Source organism: Euprymna scolopes, chromosome 26 (genome assembly GCF_053919585.1).
Source record: "Euprymna scolopes isolate OS-2025 chromosome 26, ASM5391958v1, whole genome shotgun sequence".
NCBI classification, from domain to species: domain Eukaryota; kingdom Metazoa; phylum Mollusca; class Cephalopoda; order Sepiida; family Sepiolidae; genus Euprymna; species Euprymna scolopes.
In genome coordinates this window covers 88,330,045-88,351,931 of record NC_136507.1, presented here as the reverse complement: position 1 = coordinate 88,351,931, position 21,887 = coordinate 88,330,045, and the positions used below count along the sequence as shown (strand labels likewise).

Here is a 21,887-nt window from a genome sequence, read left to right as displayed (position 1 = left end):
GCTGAGTGGACAGTAGCAGATGAAAGCTTTCCAAAGTGACCAAATATAAAAACATCAGCAGGCAAGGTTTTGGCCTTCATATTATGGAATGTGCAAAAAATTTTGCTCATTGCTTCTATTGAGAAAGGAAGAATCATAAATAGCGAATATTATATATCCTGCATTTGAAGACGGAGACTATTAAAAAACAGACATAAATTGAGAAGAAGAAAAAGTGCAAGACAGACCAAAAGCAGTGTAAAGGATTCAATTCGTTTAAAACAGTTTTATTGCATATCGTTTTAGTAAAGTGTCCTCACTTGCCGATTGCATTGTTGACAATTCATCAGCTGTAACAATCAGATTTTAATGGGGTGTATTCTAATTCCTACTGTAGTTGTTCATTTGATCATAAAAAGAAAATCATCCCATAAGATGTATAGCAATAACATAGTGAATTCTCAAGAGTCTACAACAATGTTAAATGTCTGTACAAAATCTTTAAACTTATTTATAGCACCTCGTAAAATTTTCAACCAAATAGACCATACACTAGATAACATGAATTTCAATAGACACTTCCACATGTTTATTTATCTAGTCTAGAACAAGTTCGACACAAGACTAGGCGCGGTTTAAAAAGCCAACATATTAGGTGAAATCTGGTCTAGCCTACAAAGAGGCCTTAACGGCCCCGTCGCTATTTTTTGGGGGGCAGGGGGTGCTACAAGCGGTTAGCAATAAACTGACCCACTTTGCAAAAGAAAAAAAGCCTGTGAATATGAACGTCCCAGGACTGAGCTGTAGGACAGAAACAAAGTAAGTATTGGTTTGATTGTCGAGGACGTATCTCTGTTCAAGCAGTTTCGATTAAACGCAAGCAAGAAGAAGCAAAGTGGGTTTTAAAACAAAACAAATAGTTATCAGATTTGTGTATTTATTATTTATATTTTATTTTTTTCGTCTCGCAGACCCAGACCACTTTTGCATTTAAATAAAAACTGTTACTTGAAGGAATTAACGGCAATTAAAACAATATGGACATGCATACGTAATTATTTAGAAATAATGACGGTGTCACTTCATCTTTCTCAATTCCTAATTAATCGTCCCCTTAAGTAAGACGCTTTATCAAATCTCCAATACCAACTATTACTACGATATTATCCCATTGGTTATTGTACACAGAATAACCCTTATCCCCGAGTGGCTTACGGGCCTTGATAAGTGGTGATCCCCATGTAAAAAAAATAACACTGACTTAAATGTTAAAAGGAATGCGCATGCTTCACAAAGTAAAGCATGCACAGATTTTTGTAACGCATTTTATTTAACCATTTATCTATAAGAGAAGAAAAATTATTTTAAGATAGGATTTTTTCGATTTTCTATACTTATCGGATAGATTCTTATACAAAACATATCTAAGAACACTGCCAGAAATATAAATTAGCTTTGTGTGAAATGTGCGAAAGATAAGCTCAGCCGTTTCGGAACCTATGAGAAAGGAACTCACACACAGAGTGATTTTAGTATATATATATATATATATATATATAATTTTTTAAAAACATTTTTTTTACAAAAATGTCACCACTTATCAAGTCCCGGAGGCCACTCGAGTATAAAGGTTAATGAGTGTACAGTAGTCAATGAGACATTATCTTACTAATCGTTAGTAGTGGAAATTTGATAAATTGGATTACTTAAGGGAATGGCTCATGAAGAACTTATTTATGTCTAATCTGGAGGCGGCCATATTGTAGTCAACTGGAAAGCAGTGAAATGGAAGAGAGGTCCACAGGCGTGCAATTCTAATAAAGAAGCTTTGCTCATGGCATCTACGTTTAGGTTTAGGCAGAAATACATTCATAAATATATTTCGGAGTCTAACTCCATCCTCAGTATTTTGTACATTTTTTTTTATTTCTTGCCATGTTGTAAAGTTAGAGAGAAAAAAAAGGTCAGTTAGTAAAGATCTGCGCGTTGTGTCTCAGCGGTTGTATTTTAAAATGCCGGAGCGGTCCATTGGCTACGCGAGATTAACGTCAGTTGTGTGGGTTCCGTTATAGAGGTGTTGATTGAATAAACTACGCATCGGGTGCGCTTGAAAGTTAATTTGGCTTTCATATATATATATATATGCGTATGGGCGTTGCTCAAATACTAAGAAATGAGGGTGGAGAATTGTATGTTTTAGTTCTGATTCTTGCGGCGGGAACCCACGTCATATATATATATTTATTTAGTTTGGATGTCACTACTATATATTAGGTTAAATATAACAGTCGACCGAGACTCCTTCTTCTTCTTCTTCTTCTTCTTCTTATTATTATTATTATTATTATTATTATTATCATTATTATTATTATGAAGAAGAAGAAGAAGAAGAAGAAGAAGAAGAAGAAGAAGAAAAAACGTGATCTGCACGAATGAAAATATCATATTTAAGCGGAAATTACGACCGGGTAACGCCGGGCGTTCTGCTAGTATCATAATAAAATGAATTATTTTTATCTTTTAGCGATGTGTATTGTTCATATAAAACAAATTACGCGATCATTACGAATTTTAGAACACAGCTGCTAAGCGCAACATGTCTCAATATAAGCTATATTTAGTGTAATAATATTAAACGCAACATGTCTCAATATCAGCTATATTTGATGTAATAATATTAAACGCAACATGTCTCAATATAAGCTATACTTAGTGTAATAATATTAAACGCTACATGTCTCAATATAAGCTATATTTAGTGTAATAATATTAAACGCACCATGTCTCAATATAAGCTATATTTAGTGTAATAATATTAAACGCACTATGTCTCAATATAAGCTATATTTAGTGTAATAATATTAAACGCACCATGTCTCAATATAAGCTATATTTAGTGTAATAATATTAAACACAACATGTCTCAATATAAGCTATATTTAGTGTAATAATATTAAACGCACCATGTCTCAATATAAGCTATATTTAGTGTAATAATATTAAACGCTACATGTCTCAATATAAGCTATATTTAGTGTAATAATATTAAACGCACCATGTCTCAATATAAGCTATATTTAGTGTAATAATATTAAACGCACCATGTCTCAATATAAGCTATATTTAGTGTAATAATATTAAACGCACCATGTCTCAATATAAGCTATATTTAGTGTAATAATATTAAACGCACCATGTCTCAATATAAGCTATATTTAGTGTAATAATATTAAACGCACCATGTCTCAATATAAGCTATATTTAGTGTAATAATATTAAACGCACCATGTCTCAATATAAGCTATATTTAGTGTAATAATATTAAACACAACATGTCTCAATATAAGCTATATTTAGTGTAATAATATTAAACGCACCATGTCTCAATATAAGCTATATTTAGTGTAATAATATTAAACGCTACATGTCTCAATATAAGCTATATTTAGTGTAATAATATTAAACGCAACATGTCTCAATATAAGCTATATTTAGTGTAATAATATTAAACGCAACATGTCTCAATAAAAGCTATATTTAGTGTAATAATATTAAACGCACCATGTCTCAATATAAGCTATATTTAGTGTAATAATATTAAACGCACCATGTCTCAATATAAGCTATATTTAGTGTAATAATATTAAACGCAACATGTCTCAATATAAGCTATATTTAGTGTAATGATATTAAACGCACCATGTCTCAATATAAGCTATATTTAGTGTAATAATATTAAACGCACCATGTCTCAATATAAGCTATATTTAGTGTAATAATATTAAACGCAACATGTCTCAATATAAGCTATATTTAGTGTAATAATATTAAACGCACCATGTCTCAATATAAGCTATATTTAGTGCAATAATATTAAACGCAACATGTCACAATATAAGCTATATTTAGTGTAATAATATTAAACGCACCATGTCTCAATATAAGCTATATTTAGTGTAATAATATTAAACGCAACATGTCTCAATATAAGCTATATTTAGTGTAATGATATTAAACGCACCATGTCTCAATATAAGCTATATTTAGTGTAATAATATTAAACGCACCATGTCTCAATATAAGCTATATTTAGTGTAATAATATTAAACGCAACATGTCTCAATATAAGCTATATTTAGTGTAATGATATTAAACGCACCATGTCTCAATATAAGCTATATTTAGTGTAATAATATTAAACGCACCATGTCTCAATATAAGCTATATTTAGTGCAATAATATTAAACGCACCATGTCTCAATATAAGCTATATTTAGTGTAATAATATTAAACGCAAAAGAGGTAAAGAAGGAACGGACCCCACCACCACTATCGCGAAACTCTAGATACCTCGAATCTTTTTTTAAAGATTTAACAGAAAGGTATGAGACATCGATTAAACAATATTTCACTAATTCTAGACTCTTTTAAAATTGTTTTAGATATTATGAAATTAATATATCGTATTAGGTGAAATTTTAAATATTTCAGATTAGGATTGAATTGGATCAATTATATATATTCTTCAACTACATAAAACTCCCTAGATGCCATTGAAATACTGGAGCAAGCACTTTTAGAAAAAATCAGATATCGCACGCATGCACACACACACACACAAATACACACACACACACACACAAATACACACACACACACACACACATATATATATTTAATAATAATACGTATGAAAAACGAACACGGTGTCAATAAGTGACTGCATGTTACTAGTATCATTACATAAGCCGTTTTGTGAGAATGAATATAATAGTTGTATGCGTGCACAAAATATACAAATAGTTTCGTGAAATATACGTTAGGGAATGCTGAATATGAAATACTTGTTTACAAAGTGTTCACGTATTTATCTATAGAAATGGAATGCAAGGGAAATATAAAGTTAATTTTATAAATAAACATAAAATAACGTATACATATATATATGTATATATGCTTTTTATTTTCTTAACCTGTTTAAATACACAATGTTACTCTCTCTCTCTCTCTCTCTCTCTCCAGATGTCCTTGTCTTCCATCAGCTGCCCCAGATCTTCAGGATTACAGTTGGCATCACGTGCAAGTTGCTGGATGTACATGGATCTAGCTCGTCATATACTCGTGCTCCCATACTGTGAAGTCAACAGCAATAAATTTCTCATCAGCTCTAGCTTACTCCTCTGCCCGTAACCGACAAATCGTAGACGTCGCTCACTGATGGTAGTAGTAAATATGGTAGGTAAGTTGCTATAAAGTTGCTTCATCGTTGGATGATCTTTTCAAGATATATTTAACATTGTTCATAGCATACGCGTGTACGTGCCGTTTAGCTTTCTTTCAAATCTTTTGGTGAGTGCCCGGATGAATGCACAGAACTCGTTATTAATTCATCGAAAAATCATTATTTATTATCCATTAGAGTAAACAATCATTCTGGCCCATACTATAGTTTATATGAATTGATTTTCTTTCGTTATCATCAGTTCTGATTGATATCAACAAAACGAATGTAAATCATTACAATGAAAAAACTTTGTTGCATTCCGCTATTCAATTTTACAATCCGTAAGTTTATTTTTTTATCTTTATTTTTTTTCCTTTATTTATGAATCCTTAAAATCTATTGAACTATTTATAAATCTTTGTACTTATTAAAACATGGTTAAAATAACATTTATGTTATTTATATACATAGATAGTTAGATATGAGATGATAATAATAGGGATATACAGAAGAAGGAACTTTCAATGTGGGGAATAGAAAATCACAAGTTCATTTGAAGAGTAATAATTAAAGGTTAGAAATTGCATTTGCTAAAACTAATCCTCTTGTCTAGTTTCAGTACTCATTATCTTCACTCATGAAAAAACCCCAAAAACTTATGGTTTTCTTCTCCTTTTAGTCTGACTGCACACGATAGTAACATCATGCAGCATAGTATACTAGAAATAGAAAATTAACTCAAATATACGAATTAGACATATAATGCACGCGTGTCTATAATTGATTCACAAAATTCCTTAGGCTGATTGTAATTGCACCATTAAATACTTTACGATGATTATAACTGCGCCATAAAGTACCTTAGGCTACTTATAATCGCACCATCAAATACTTTATCCACCCATTCATAGCCTTGAGCCCCCTGGAAGGGCATAGGCCATCCACAACTTTGTAGATGCTTTTGTAGCGAGAAGTTCTTTATTCGAGGTGAGGGTTCTGGCCCCACAGTCAACTTTCCAAGATACATTTAACATTGTTCGTAGTATAGTCTTCTCAAAATAGTCTTCCCATCTGGCGCATAGTCTTCCCGAAATAGTCATCCATCTGGTTCTGGTCAGGCTTAACGTTGCTTAGCTTCCATGATCTGGCGAGAATTGGTGCGTCAACGTAATTCTGCCGTACATAAAATACTTTATGGCTGGTTATATTTGCACCAAACATACCTAAGAGGTAAATATAATGTTTGCGCGTATCTCTTGTCACGCACTGTGTATACGAATTAAGACAGTGATGATCCTGGAGTAGAGTGTGTGTAAATATCTCCACTGGATCCTCTGTAAAATTTCGAATATCGGATGCAGCAGCATGTTTTGGCAACATTTACCAGAAAAAACAAACAAACAAACAAAAAACAAGTGGAAATAAGTCATACATCATCCACTATGACTATGCAATACCTACAGGTGCGTACTCAGAAAACGGTTGGTTGTTTTTGTTTTACGGCATATCAACCCTTTTCGGGTTATTTAATGCCGAATCCAAAGATTTTGAAGAAATTTTTTTTAATAGAATATATTTGTTGTTTTCAAGTCGGTTTCTATTTAACTCATAGTTGGAACCCTAACAGGTACTACCACTCCGGGTCGGAGTGGACCTGGGAGCAATGGTAATTAAAGGGTGGCTCCACACTCCCCAAAGCCCGCAAGTTGGGGCCTCACCACTGGATATAGTTTAAGGTCATATCTAGGACCCCCATTGAGGGACTTTTACCCTCTGCAGGGGGCCAGTCAGTGTATTCTAATGCCCCACCGACAGGGCCCCAGAAAACGGAGATATTAAACCAAATAGAGAGATATGGGTGAAAAAGAGGAATAAGGTACTGTCCCTTTTTATGCTGGAATAAACAGTTGATATGGAAATGTAATGAAATACCAATACTTTATGTACAGCATGAAAATAAACTGGAATCTTAGGAAGATTTCCACCATTCCAGTTATTATAGAAGCAACCAGACTCATGTAAAAGAATTTAGAAAATTACCTTACAGATATATCCGGTGCACTTAGTGCAAGAGAGATAAAACCATTTTCACTTAAAGCGATCGTTAGAACCTTCAGAAAAACCCGTCGGTTGGAATATATGACATAGCGGCTGATGCTTTGCATCCAGAATAATGTCCAATCGCTAGCTAGAACAAAATGATGAAATTAAATTAAAAACATATAAATACACTAATAATTATTGTACATCGATATCAGATTGCCTCACGATTTGTGACGTTCTACGCATCTGACTATTCGCATGACGCATCTAAAACTTTTAATGTTTTTTTGTTTAGATATTTTTTAAATAGCATTTGTTTACAAGTAAAAAAAAGAGATCTAATAAAATTATTATAAAAACGAAAAAACTAAATTGGTTAGGCGGCGTTGCATAATGGCTTGGAAAACCAAATGGAAACGCTTACAATTCTTGCATGGTTCGTCTTATTTGCATTCTTCGGCTTGTTGTCTCCATCTTGAGTGTTATTTACACAACGAATCGATGGATATGACCTCCGACATTTTCAGATGTATCTTGTATAACTTGGGAATCTTTCTATTGAACTCGGAAATCTTACTTTCGAACTCGGGAATATATACGGATTTTCGAACTGAATCCACTTTTTTTTTAGTTCACAGGGGTAGCACGCTTTCGTTTTGCCACCCATAACTCCAGATAAATTTTTAGTCATTCGCAATAGTATTTTTATTGTCGCCCGCACTGAGAATTAGACCTTCAATCCTTAGAAACGTGTAAATTAGAACTAAATTTACTACGGGTCCTAGATATGACCTTAAACTATATCCAATGGTGAGGCCCTAGCTTGCGGGCTTTGGGGAATGTGGAGCCACCTTTTAATTGCCATTGCTCCCGGGTCCACTCTGACCCGGACTGGTAGTACCTGTTAGGGTCCCAACTATAGGTTAAATAGAAACCGACTTAAAAAAACCCAAATATACTCTATTAAATAATTGTTCTTCAAATCACTGGATTCGGCATTAAATAACCTGAAAAGGATTGATATGCCGTAACGTGTTGTTTTTTATTGTTACTAGGATGTCTAGGAAAGGTAGACATCCTAGTAACAATAAAAGGTAGACATCCTAGTAACAATAAAAAACAACAACATAATCACAGACATCTACCACAAACCCACAGACACTCAACAATACCTCCACTTCAAAAGCCACCATCCTAAAAACTGTCTAAAATCAATACCCTACTCCCTAGCACGTAGAGTCTGCACCATAGTAACAGACAGACACCTCCGTTCAACTAAACTGAATGAACTACAAATAACACTGCGGAAAAGAGGATACCCACTACCACTATTACAGAAAGGTATTGAGCTGGCTGAAAAAATTCCAATAGACCAACTAAGAACCCCAAAAGAACACAACAAAGAACAAATTCTAGCATACGTCTATACACACAACACAAAAAAACCCAGAACTATTCACACAGATAACAAAAAACCTTATCCTCCTCAATCAGAACGACAAACTAAACAACATACTTAAAACAACAAAAATAATAAAAAGCAAACGCCAACCCAAAAACTTAAAACACATCCTAACTTCCTCAAAACTCGTCCCACACACTACAAAAGGAGTTAAAAATGCAACAAACCGCGATGTGGAGTATGTGACATAATAATAGAAGGTAACACATACACATTCAAAAACCCAGCACAAGCATTCAAAATAAAAAAGGATCTAAATTGCATCTCCAGAAATGTAGTATATGCACTAAGATGCACAACATGCAACAAATCCTACAAAGGCGCCACCAAAAAATTCAGCAATAGAGTGGCCTTACATAAGAGCAACATCAAAATTGCAGATAACAGACACCTCTATGTTTCAAAACACGTACACACATGCAGTGGAAACAGCTTCAAAATAATGCCAATCTTCCAAACAGACAATTATTTTTATTTACTTACACAGGAAAAAAACTTCATCACCAGATTCACTCCTGAACTGAACAGAACCTAATACCATCACACAAAAACATGAAATGCAAGGTACACTCGCATGCACACCCATACACATACACATATACACACCCACACATAAATCAGAATCGACACATTAAAACACACACACGTGCGCGCATACAACCACACACAGACATAACACCCCTATCTCTAATATAACACACTGAACAACACCAACCCTACTTAACCTCGAAACCAACAACACTAGGAAACACCTAGAACCATAGTATAATATCTGTTCCAACACCTCGCTCCCTCCTCAGTCAGTGGAGGAGAACCCCCTCATGACTGAAACAACTATCATCCCTTCTATCATCCCCCTCCCATGCCTATACCCCCTTCTATGCCCCGCCCCTCTGGGGAACAAAATCTTCCCCACACTAGGAAACGATCCTGGGTCTGGCCATACCCACATGGGGAGACAAATAAATAGAAACATTAAAAAATCCCCTATTTTAAATACACCCCTCTTTCTAAACAAACACAATATAAGGAATACCCGAAAAGACTAAAACGAAAAATCACAATACTAAAATCCTAGTATCCAAAAAATAAATATCAAAATAGAATGAAAGCACCCCTACCCTTATTTCAGAAGAGCTAGTCCCCCCACACATACACATTAGTAACGACCTCGGATCACAGCCGCCTTCCTAAGGAAGCAAATAACCCCAAAATACTATAAAACAATATACACATTCCCAAACCAATAAAAACACACACACACACACACACACACACACACACACACACACACACACACACACACACACACACACACACACGCGCTACCCCACCCTAAAGGAAAAGAAAAAAACATTAGGAGAAAGAGATAGCGACTACAGCCAGGTCAACGGTCTCCCTCACAAGCCCAATAAAAGAGCAATAAAAAATGAGCATGCCAATGAATAATAAACACTTACAAGCCTCCACCCCTTGGAAAAACTTCAAATTAACTACGAAAATCGCCATTTTTACATCTCCAACACATATGAAAATAATTTCTGACGAGGACGCATCACAGAACGTCTGAAACGCGCGTAAAAACGATTTCAATGACTTAAAAACATTATTACAATGATCCAAACATAATTCTCAATGAAAAACCAAGACACGGAATAATAAAATAATGTTAAAAAATACACATTGTTGGTGACTACTCCCTTATTTAAATATACATCTTTCTTTCATTGGAATTTCTTAACCCATTTTATATATATATATATATATATATATATATATATATATATATATATATATATATATATATATATATATATATATAAAGAGGTCAGGTGTGTTAGGCATGGATATTAGTTTTATTGTTTGTATTACTATATTATTTGGACGAGGCTGATCAAGCGTTCGAATGCTTATATTTTGATTAGATGATCACGGGTTATATCTCACTCTGTGGCGCACTTGTCAAATGGCTGGAAAACGTGATCATTGGGTGTAAAATTAGGTAGAATGGAACTGTTGCGAATTTGTTAGGTGATATGACATGGAGATGAATTATGCCTGCGACATTCATATGTGGGTGGTTGAACCCATTTCCACTGGAGGAAGACGTTTCATGGGAATATCACTCTCACAAGCGGTCATCAGTCGCATGTATATCCCGGTCAGGATAGATGACACTGTTAATCTTTTTGTAATTCTTTCAGAGAGGCGTCGACACCCTCTTACATAGGGCCCCGGGTATTCCCAAATGGTCACCCATCTGGGCTGACCAGACTAAACGTTGCTTAACTTCAGTCATCTAACGAAGACTGATGTGTCAACGTGATTAATGAAGATAAATATAGTGGGAAGATGAAAGGGCACTGACAACAAATGACGCTCATATCACTGTGTACTTGTTTTTCTTATGAATCTATTGACTGTAAAATATAGCATTATCTCGTGCCATAGGAGGCTGATAAGAATATCGGATATTTTATCAATATAAACAAAATATTTGCTCAATGCGATGCTTCTGGGCAGACCAACATGCAAACACCGTTTTCATTATATTCTTATAACCTGCGATACAAGATTTAGAGTAAAATACTGACCTTTTATAAAAGGGTGTCATCGCTTATTAAGGCCCGAAGGCTATTTGAGGATAAGGAGTAATCAATGTTAAGTGGTTAGTGAGACAACATAGGTATTGATGGAAATTGGGTAGACTTTAATTATTTAACAGGATGGCTCAACAAGAATTTGTTTATATTAAACTTGAAACCTACCATGTTGCAGTCAGTTGATACGCAGTCTCCAAGTATTATGTTCAATTGAAAGGCAGTTCTATGTAAGATCAGGAGTTATGAAAGAAATTTTATTATTCAAGAGTACGACTAAACAATAACTTGTTTACATTGGACTTGAAAGGCACCACGCTGTAGCCCCGAGGTATAATATTCTATAGACAGACATTTTTAGAAAAAATATCGGGAGTGGAGGTCGAATTATATTTTTTAAGAGGATGCATCAACAGAAACCTGTTTACATTGGATTTGAACGCTGCAATGTTGTAGTCAGATAGGAAGCAGCCCCGAGACATAGTGTTGCACAGATGGGAAGTTTTATGAAATCTATGGGATATGTGTTTAGTTTTTTGCAGACAGAGAGTTGAGTAAATTGTGGACAAAAGTTGTAGATAGACGAATGTTTGTTGTGAATGTTTTCAAAGGAAGGGCATTAAATTGAAGCTCAGTCGAGAACTTTGCTTGAAAATAAGGAAAGATCAAGGATAGACACACGAGACGTCTCTTTTGTGAGAAAAGGTTGCGACAAGGAGAAAAAGACGCCGCCTACTTGATTTCGAAGCCGGTCAAGACAGGACAAGTGCTTCGAGCATCTCTTCACCGGATGTGTCATCAGGACTCCATTTTATATTGTATGTATATTATCGTGTATCATCAAATATGATGCGCCTTTTATTAGACCCTCTATTGATATTTTTTATTTAGTTTAGTTTATTTCTGTAAGATTAACAGAACATCGTGTTAAATAATAAGGAACGTCATTTACGTTACGTTATCTTAACACAGCACGAGACTTGCTATGCTCCTAAATATATTATAGATATCGTCAATGTTATTGCGTGCAGGAGACATAGTTAGTTTAGCTGGTCTTCTTTTGGGGTCGGCCATTTTGTTCTGCGATTCAGTACACACCAAATATATTGAGTAGTAATATAATCTAATTGCAACGATGTATGTCATTAGAGGCTTCTTATTATAGACGAGGGCCTTGCTTTGTGTTCATATTTCGATGCATGTGCACGATTGTTGTCAACCACAATGGAACATAATGAGCAATATCCAACATATTCGTACGTAGTAAGAACGGCTTATCCATAAATTTTTCTCCTTAGCATAAATTAAATCTAACTAATACACCCAAATCCTCTTTCTTTCTCTATGTCTGTCTGTTTGTCTTTCTTTCTTTTTCTTCTCTTTATTTTTCTAGTCATCTATCTATCTATCTATCTATCTATTTATCCATCTATCTATCTATCTATCTATCTATATCTATCTATCTATCTATCTATCTATCTATCTATCTATCTACTTACCTACCTGCCTATCTATCTATCTACCTACCTACCTACCTACCTACCTACCTGCCTATCTATCTATCTATCTATCTATCTATCCATCTATCTATCTATCTATCTATCTATATCCACGTCTCTTTGATCAGCAAGTAAAACAAAACGGAAAGAAGAAAAGGAAACAATTATTTTGTAAATTTGTAAATTAAAAAAAAAAATTGAAACTGGAATGAAAAAAAAGACAACACATTCTTTCAAGGTTAACAGAAATTAAAATAGTATTTTTTTCGTTATAACTAACATAGTATTTAAAATTTAAAGTGTGCAACAGTTTTATTTAACAATTCAAGGCACACACACAAACACATACGCACACACACACACACACACACACACATATATATATATATAAAAGTGAAATTTCCCTACGCAATAACTCTTTGAATTTTAAGTCTACAGAGTCGAAATTTGATATACAGGGAATGGAGATTTAGGAACATTTTTGTAATTCGCTTGCGGCCTGATATTTGGCTGTTAAGGGGTCAACGTTCAACGATTTGACTTTGAGAACTCTACCAAACTTCACCAGCAATTGGTAACTATAAATTTTCGATCCAAACCGATTAAAAAGCTAGTTATATCTCTGAATATCCTTTATGTAAAATTTCAAATGTCTAGACCAGAAATTGTCTGAGTAATTTGGTAGAGATCCCAGAGGTAAAATGTTTTAAAAGTTTGACCTCTATTATGAACCTTTAACCTTTATTGTTTTGGGCTCAAATACAGTTATTAAGTTAGATCCACGTCCATGGAACCTATATAAAAAAATTCAAGTTTTAGACTCAAAATTGGCGGAGGAATTTGGTAGAATTCTCAAAGGTCGAATCACTGAACTTTGTGCCCTTAACAGCCAAATTTCTGGTCGAAAACCGATCACTAAGATTTTCCCAAATCTCAGTACCCTGTATATCACATTTCCAGTTTGTAGACTGAAAATTGACAGAGTTATTGCGTAGGAAAATGTACACAGACACACACGCAGACACACAGACACGTTCACTTTTACACACACACACACACACACACACACACATATATATATATATATATATATATATATATACATAAATAGATAGCTTGATTGGATGCAATATATAGTACTTATTTAAAAGTATATAAAAAAGACTCATGCGCCGCCACCGAGAATCGAAACCAAAACGTTCAACTCATGATTTATTTTGCCAATTATTAGGATATAGGAGGCGTTATTCCCCTAATAATGAGTGACCCCAACATTGTTATAACTTTCAAGGAAGCTGTCCTATCAGTAACTGCAAAATACTAGCGCTGCTGTATTGCCATTTGCATTTGCAGTAGTCTCCAGTGGGGTCTCTCCGTACCATATAAGATAGTTAAGGACCTACTTGAATTCCCAGTGCTTATGTACAATTTGCAAGCCTTCTAAACCTTTTTCTGACCACCTTCCCTGAACTGTGCTCATACTTCATTATGTTTTCGCTGAGATCCTCCGATCACTCAATTGTCTCACAGAGATGTCCTTCTCCATCGCACTTTGTATCGCTTCTCGATGGCCGACTAGGACAGTTTGCCTGAAAAAAAAAAGCCCTATCCCCTATAGTATCTGTCGTAACATATTGGCTAAGAGTCGGCATAGATAGCTATATCATCTGAGAATTCAACAAAAACCAAATCGACCACCACGATACACTCTTGAAAGCGTCACTGCGATTAATATAGAAATCACTATTTTAATTGCTTTGAAAGAAACTAATGATCGGAAACAAAAGTCACCGATGGGATTGCTAACAACCACTACAAAAAAAAAAAGTTATAGAAAATGCGACAGAGATTTTGCCTTAACTGCCAAGTTTAAAGTAGTTTAGATGGGGCTAGATTCTCAGGAGCTTTGACGCATATGAAACAGAATTCTGAACAGATCTTCTATTCGAGCCATTATTAATGGACCTGAGGTAATTACGCCCGCATCCGACAAAGCCAAATGTCTCGCTAAAAGCTTCGCATCAAAATTCACCCTGTGCAATAATGGTCACTTTCCTCCGTTAATTACCCCCAGAACTAAAATTATTCTATGTGAGATCCATATACCAGTCCTTATAAAGAACCTTGATTCCAACAAAGTATTTGGCCCTGATAAAATTCCGATCATAGTGATTGAAAACTGCAACCGGAACTAGCTCCTGTACTTACAAAGTTTTTTTTGTAAACGTTACCTTTAAGAAAGATGCCTCTCAGCACTTTTGGAAACCTCGGTAGTCTGCCCAGAATTAAAAAAAAAATACGAGGGATGGGTTTCTGCAGTTCACTTCAGACCATTCAACTATTTATGCGCTATTAGTTTGTTAAGTCTGCAATAAATAAAAGACTTATTATCCACCTCAACAAAAACAACCTAGTACATTTTGCGTTATGAGAGATCAACAGCTGCTGTGCTGACCGTAATATTACGCAAAATCAATGAATCTATTTACAATGACTTCGTTTCTAGAGCAATCGCTTTTGACATATGTAAGGCATTCTATAGGGTTTGGCATATAGGTCTACTTCACAAGATTTTCAGCCAGAGCATGCGTGAACACGCCCTCTCAATCATTAAATCCTTTCTCTCGGATGGATTTATTTAAGTAATCGTTGATCGGCAAAAATCCAAAGCTCACAGTATAAAAGTTGGTGTGCCTCAGGGATCCATTATGAGTCGAACTCTCTTCCTGATCTTCATCAATTTTGAAGGAATTTAACGTTACATTTAATACCGGGCAATGCCGGGTATATTTTTTAATACACGCATATATATATATATATATATATATATATATATAAATATATATATATATATATATAAATATACATGTATATATATTTTCAGAACGATAAGAAGTCGGAATATCGCGCACGCGCACACGCACACACACATATATAATGTGTAAATGTACATATACATAGATTTATATTATAATACATAGATACGGACACACACAGAGAATATATATATATATATATATATATATATATATATATATATATATATATATATATATATATATGAGACTACTTACTCTGAACCAATTTGATTTATTCGACGCTACAACTTGCATTAAGATTTCTATTCTGCGTTTAGAAAGCCTTTTAATTGAATTAGGTCATATTCTCACAAGGCTATCCCCCTTCGGGGGATCTATAATGTTTTCAATTTCATTCTATAGGAGATGAACGGCGTCATCTGTCGAATGGTGGCAGCCATAACCGCAATGGCGGCAAAGCGTTTTTTCCTTCATTTTTTTCATTATCGTTTACGTCTTCTTTCTTTCTTTTTCTAACTTTGAATTTCTTTCTTCTGCTTATTTCTTTCTGTCTTATTATTACTTATGCTCCCGCCCTTCTTTGTAATTCTTATTTATTTTACCCTTCTTTTTTTTATTTCTTTTTCTTTTCAATCTTATTCTTTCTTCGTCGATTCAGTCTTTTTTTTTGCCTTTGTTGTTCGTCTACGTTCTTTCTTCGTTCTTTTTTTATTTCTATCAAAGCTTTATTCTATTTTTAATACGTTATTCTTACTTTTCACGCCGTTCATAATTTTTCCTTCTTTTGTTCTTGTTGTTTCATTCTTTTATATTTTCTTTTTCTCATACAATTTATGCTTTGTTCCATTCCTCTTCATACATCCAAGCTTTCGTTTTCGTTTTGCCTAACTTTCACGATTGTTTTTATCTTCCTTTCCAATTTTTTCTTTATTTTAAAAATTTCTTATTCTTCCTTGCGTTTTCCTTCTTCATTCTATCGTCTATATTATTTGTTTGTTCCTTCTTTTTTCTTCTTCTTATTCTTCCTTCATCCTTTCTAGTAATCTTCTTTTTTTCTTTTCATTCTTTACATCCATGCGCACTTTTCGCATCATTTTGTTTGGAGTTCATCATTCAATAATATTCTTCATCACCGTCATCCTCTTCTTCATATCCCTCTATTTTTATTTCTTCTTCAATTTCTTCTGTCTTTTCGTGATGCTGTTCTATTTAATATCAACTTTCAAATTTGTTTCCGTTTTAATCTTATGTTGGTATTTTTTCCTGCTTTAACATCGTTATGCTGTTTCGGCATCAATATCCTCTTCGCATTTGTTCATTTAATTTTTTTCATCATCATCATCATCATCATCGTCGTCGTCGTCGTCGTCGTCGTCGTCGTCGTCGTTGCCGTCGCCATCATCATCATCATCATCATCATCATCATCATCATCATCATCAACAACAACAACAACAATAACATCAACATCAACAGCAACGTCGTTGTCATCATCATCATTATCATCATCATCATCATGATCGTACTCGTCGTCGTCGTTGTCGTTGCCGTCATCATCATCATCATCATCATCATCAGCAGCAGCAGCAGCAGCATCATCATCAGCATCATCATCATCATCATCATCATCGTCGTCGTCGTTGTCGTCGTCGTTGTCGTTGTCGTCGTCGTCGTCGTCTCCATCATCATCATCACCATCAATATAAAGAATAATCATCGGCAGCATTATCATCAGCGCAGACTTTTTCATTATCATCATCATCATCGTAATTTTTTTTTCTATTTCTTTCTTTTTATTTTACTTTTTCATTTTAAGTAACAATGTCCGTAATTCCAATATCTTCTTTATAATTCTAGTTTTACTCTCCTTTTAACTTCGCTCCCCCCTTTCCCCTCTCTCTTTCTTTCTGGCATGTTTTATCCCTCTGCGAACTTGAGTGATTTCTTCCTGAGTGGTTGTGACAGCAATGCCAAACGAAGGCCGTTCCCATTTCAGTTAACTCCCCCAAATCCTTCTTCCCCCAACTCCCGTAGACCTTGTCTTTTTACATCTACCCTAACCTTCCACGACACCTTCTTTTCCAATACTCCTCCTCTTCATCCCTCCTCTCGCTATTTTTTCGCTGCTCCCGATTTGACAGTGTTATCCTTTTATTCAAGACCAGTGCTAAATTAATGACGACCACGAAGAGAAGGCTTCGGAACGATCCGACGTAGAATTCGAACCTCTATACAAAAACAAGAACGATATTCCAAAGATACGTCTATTCAAAGCACGCGTTTAATGATGCAAATTTTATTGAATACTTCAACGTAATTAAGCGAAATACTGACGAAATTACTCTTTAGAAATATGCGTGAACGCATTTGGATATGCAATCTTGTAGCTAAAATGACAGAAAGTTGAACTAATCTTTCTAGTCATCCTTCATATAACGGAAACAAAATGTTAAAGTGTTTTTTTTTAATTATATATGTATATACCAGTTGGACGTCAGCGTTGCCCGGTCGTACAACACGTTTTAATATTATATTTTAATTAATGCAGATTGCGTTTGTATTATTATAGAAGCAATCCTCTACTGAATATAATATATTATAAGAAATAATTTGCGCGGTGGACTGGTTCGAAAATTAAATAAATAAATTAAATAACAATAAAAATAATAATCATAATCAATCGTTTATCAAATTCCGTCTGTGCTTGTTTACGATGTCATGTCAACTGATATTCGAATCTGATGAGGAAGTACCTGGAAAAGTCACTTCTGATAAATATTTAGTTTTAAAATAACCAAACGAAGAAATGATCTGTCACTATTTTAAATGGTACCTCTTCTTTTATCGTAAATTAGACTCATTAATAAGAAAAAAATTAAAATAAAATGGTGAGGTACACCCGAAGTTGAACAGAGGATCATTCGATCCTTATTCGAAAGATCTACAACTGTGATACATCTCCAGATGGCAATTACTCTGTTTTTCTATAAGAAGAAATTATTTGCTGAGATGTTATTACCTCCCTTTGCCGATGTAACGTAAAATATTTCCCAGTAAAAATTTATGTTTTAGCTGTTAGAAAGAAAGCAATTTTACGGATTAAACTTTTTCGATTTTTCATACTTATCGGATGAATTTCTGTACAAAACATATCTAAGAACACTACCAGACATATAAATAGGCTTTGTGTGAAATCTGCAAAAGATATATTCGGCCGTTTCTGAAGCTATAAGGAAGGATCTCACACAAACAAAGTGACTTTTGTATAATAGAAGGGATCGCTACACACACACACACACACACACACACACACACACACACACACACACACACATATATGTATATGTATATATATACACATACATACATACATGAATCAATATGTATTTTTACTAATTTAAATAGTATGATAATTTATAAGTAAATAACATAACGTTCTTCTAAATTGCTCAATAGTTCAACACAAGAGCAATAACTATTTTATAAATTGTTACTGCTTCTACAAACATAGATACACATATTTTTCATCGCTTATTTAAAAAATTGAAAAAAAAAATGTGTACACTTGTTTCGGCCCACAGCCGGTATTTAAGTTTATGATAGTTTTTTATTATAAACCTACCCACCAGGCAACTTTTTTAGCAAAAAAGCATTAAAACCAGCCAGAACAGTCTATAAATTAGGCCTTTCACAACAATACAGTAGTCACATTTAGAAAAGTGTTTTTATTTATTTATACACCCAATACATATTATGCGTCATGCATATAGGTTAATTCCATTACACAATGTTTATGTATAGATAACTAGTATTTTGTTCATATTTATGAATAAATAAAAGTAAAATGACTACATATACTACTTGTTTGATATTGTTTTTTATATATACACATTTTAAGGGTAGACGCTTGTCGAAGTATTTAAATATGCTGTATTATCTTGGTCTTTTTATTGAGCACTCGTAATAACCTCGTAAAATTTATTAGTTATCACTAGGCATAAGCACTGCGGTTCTCGTCAGATTATTGAAGTTAAGCAACGTTGAGCCTGGTTAGTACCAGATGGGTGACCATTTGGGAATTTTAGGCGCTGTATGTGCTCTCCGTTTATCTCAGCATTTGTTCCAGTCATCTTGTACCTCAACTTGCCACTGGTATGCAACACTGTTGACCCAGGAGAGGCATGGTTTGAGACTGCGCAACTCTTGCCACACAAATTTCACGCGCAAGCACCCTTACAGTGGGTATCCATAGTCTATCAGGTCTGGAGGAAGCCACAATATCACTAGCCAAGTACGTCCAAGGATGGAATACTGTTGCCATATCTGGGCAGGAGCTGCTAAAAACAGCCTATCCTGCCTTGACAGAGTACAAAATAGACTTCGTGGCTTAGTGGGGGATGCCCTTTTCTCTACCCTGCAACCTCTCTCCCACAGAAGAGACGTTGCGAGCCTATCCTTGTTTTATCGTTATTTCCATGGCAGGTGCTCGTCTGAACTCCAATCTCTGGTCCCCCTCGCCAATCTTTCACGAAAAACACCCGTCTAGCTGAATCCACTGTGAAAAATTTCCTCCACTCTATATCTGTGCCTAAATCAAAACGCGGATTCCATGAACAAAGCTTCTTTCTTAGAACTGCACGCCTGTGGAACTCTGTTCCGTCTGCCTGCTTCCCACCGAACTACAACTTGGATGTTTTCAAGTCCAATGTTAACAAATTCCTAATCAACCGCCCCCTTAAGTAAAAACTTCATCAAATCTCCACATTAACTTGCAATAACCCTTATCCCTGAGTGGCTTCCGGGCCTTGATAAGTAGTGATCACTGTGTAAAAAAAAAGGGCTAGAACAGCAGCATATTTTTTTTTATTGTTTTGATTCTCGAGTGTCTTTCCGTTTATATTTTATATGCTTTTATATAGAGTGATGTGGTTCTCGGTTGATATACTGTGTCTAACTGTGTCGAGCATATACTCGGGAGTACAAAACAATGATACGAATATTCTGTTGTCATAGCCGTAGTTTCATTCTTGCAATATCTTTAACCTATACATATATATATGTGTAGATAGATAGATAGATAGATAGACACATCCCTGCAGTGTCGCATCCTCGTGTTTACTTTACAAGTACTTTAACAAAATGTGCTCTGATGGACTTGTTCCCCCTGATTCAAGTCAAAAGCAATAAAATCCCACATTTTTACTGTTGATGTCCCCAGATGCTAAAGGGCCTTGTACGATAATAAATTCACACTACAAGATTTTGTAATTCTTTCTTTATTTTCTGCTTCCCTTATTGTATTGATCTGCAAAAGTTTAAATGTAACGTGAACAAACACCCCACTGCTCAATTTCCCTTATTTTCCTTATTTTACACAACCCCTCAGAAGTATCCTCTTACGTTTCAAATAGTGCTTTGTTATGGTTGGAATGATAAACTGAAAAAACAAAAGTTATGATGAACTTACTGTTGTTCAAAATCGTAGAAAAACGGAAGGAGGTGAGCGACGCTTTTATGACTGGTTTCCATAGCGACCATATCGCTTCAACGAATACTGTTGCAGCCAATTTACCACCCTCGCGAAGAGAAAAGTAACTTGTGAAACAGAGAGAATGAAAGAATTAAAGGAAGATATTTAGGGGGATTTTATTGAAAGCAGACGAGTGTCTTACATTGCTACTACATATGTGCGTGAAAGTAAACAAAGAATAGGAGAATTTACTGAAAACCTGGAAAAATCATGGATTACTATAAAAAATGCGAGCATGAAAAGTAATATGGTTAAGCTAAAATATGGACTAGTTGTTACATGGTTAAGCTTAAATAAGGACTAGTTGTTAAAAGTGCAAAAGAAAAGGACAAGATATTCTAGTGAAAAATATAATAAATTAATAACTTAAAATATTATAGCATTAAATATTTTTTAGAATTCAATTTATAACATTATATAATCAAATCATAATGCTGCATATAGTTTAACAACCGTAAATCATATATTTTCGGAACAATCTATGGATTTTTATTTCATTAGTAGGGTAAAACTCAATAAATATTTATCATTTTATCTTTTATAACAAGAATGAAAAAATAAGTTTTAGACAAAATAAAACTAAAAAAAAAAAACATACAATTAAAGGAATCGTTTTTGGAATCAGAAAATATTTCCGATTCCGATACCCTAAAACGATCCAATTTTTTCTATCTCCAATTTCTATTTCAATTAATCGCTCGCACACCTGCGATAGGTTAAAGTTAATATTTAT

The 21,887-nt window shown here is 34.5% G+C and overlaps 1 long non-coding RNA gene across 1 annotated transcript in view; it reads left to right on the top strand.

Moving 5' to 3' along the window:
* LOC145248245 (uncharacterized) overlaps positions 1 to 21,887 on the top strand; it is a 166,289-nt gene that overhangs the window by 106,275 nt on the left and 38,127 nt on the right. Inside the window, exon 2 of the long non-coding RNA XR_013863346.1 lies at positions 5,002 to 5,214. This is a non-coding gene — a long non-coding RNA (uncharacterized LOC145248245). The remainder of the gene's footprint in view (positions 1 to 5,001; positions 5,215 to 21,887) is intronic.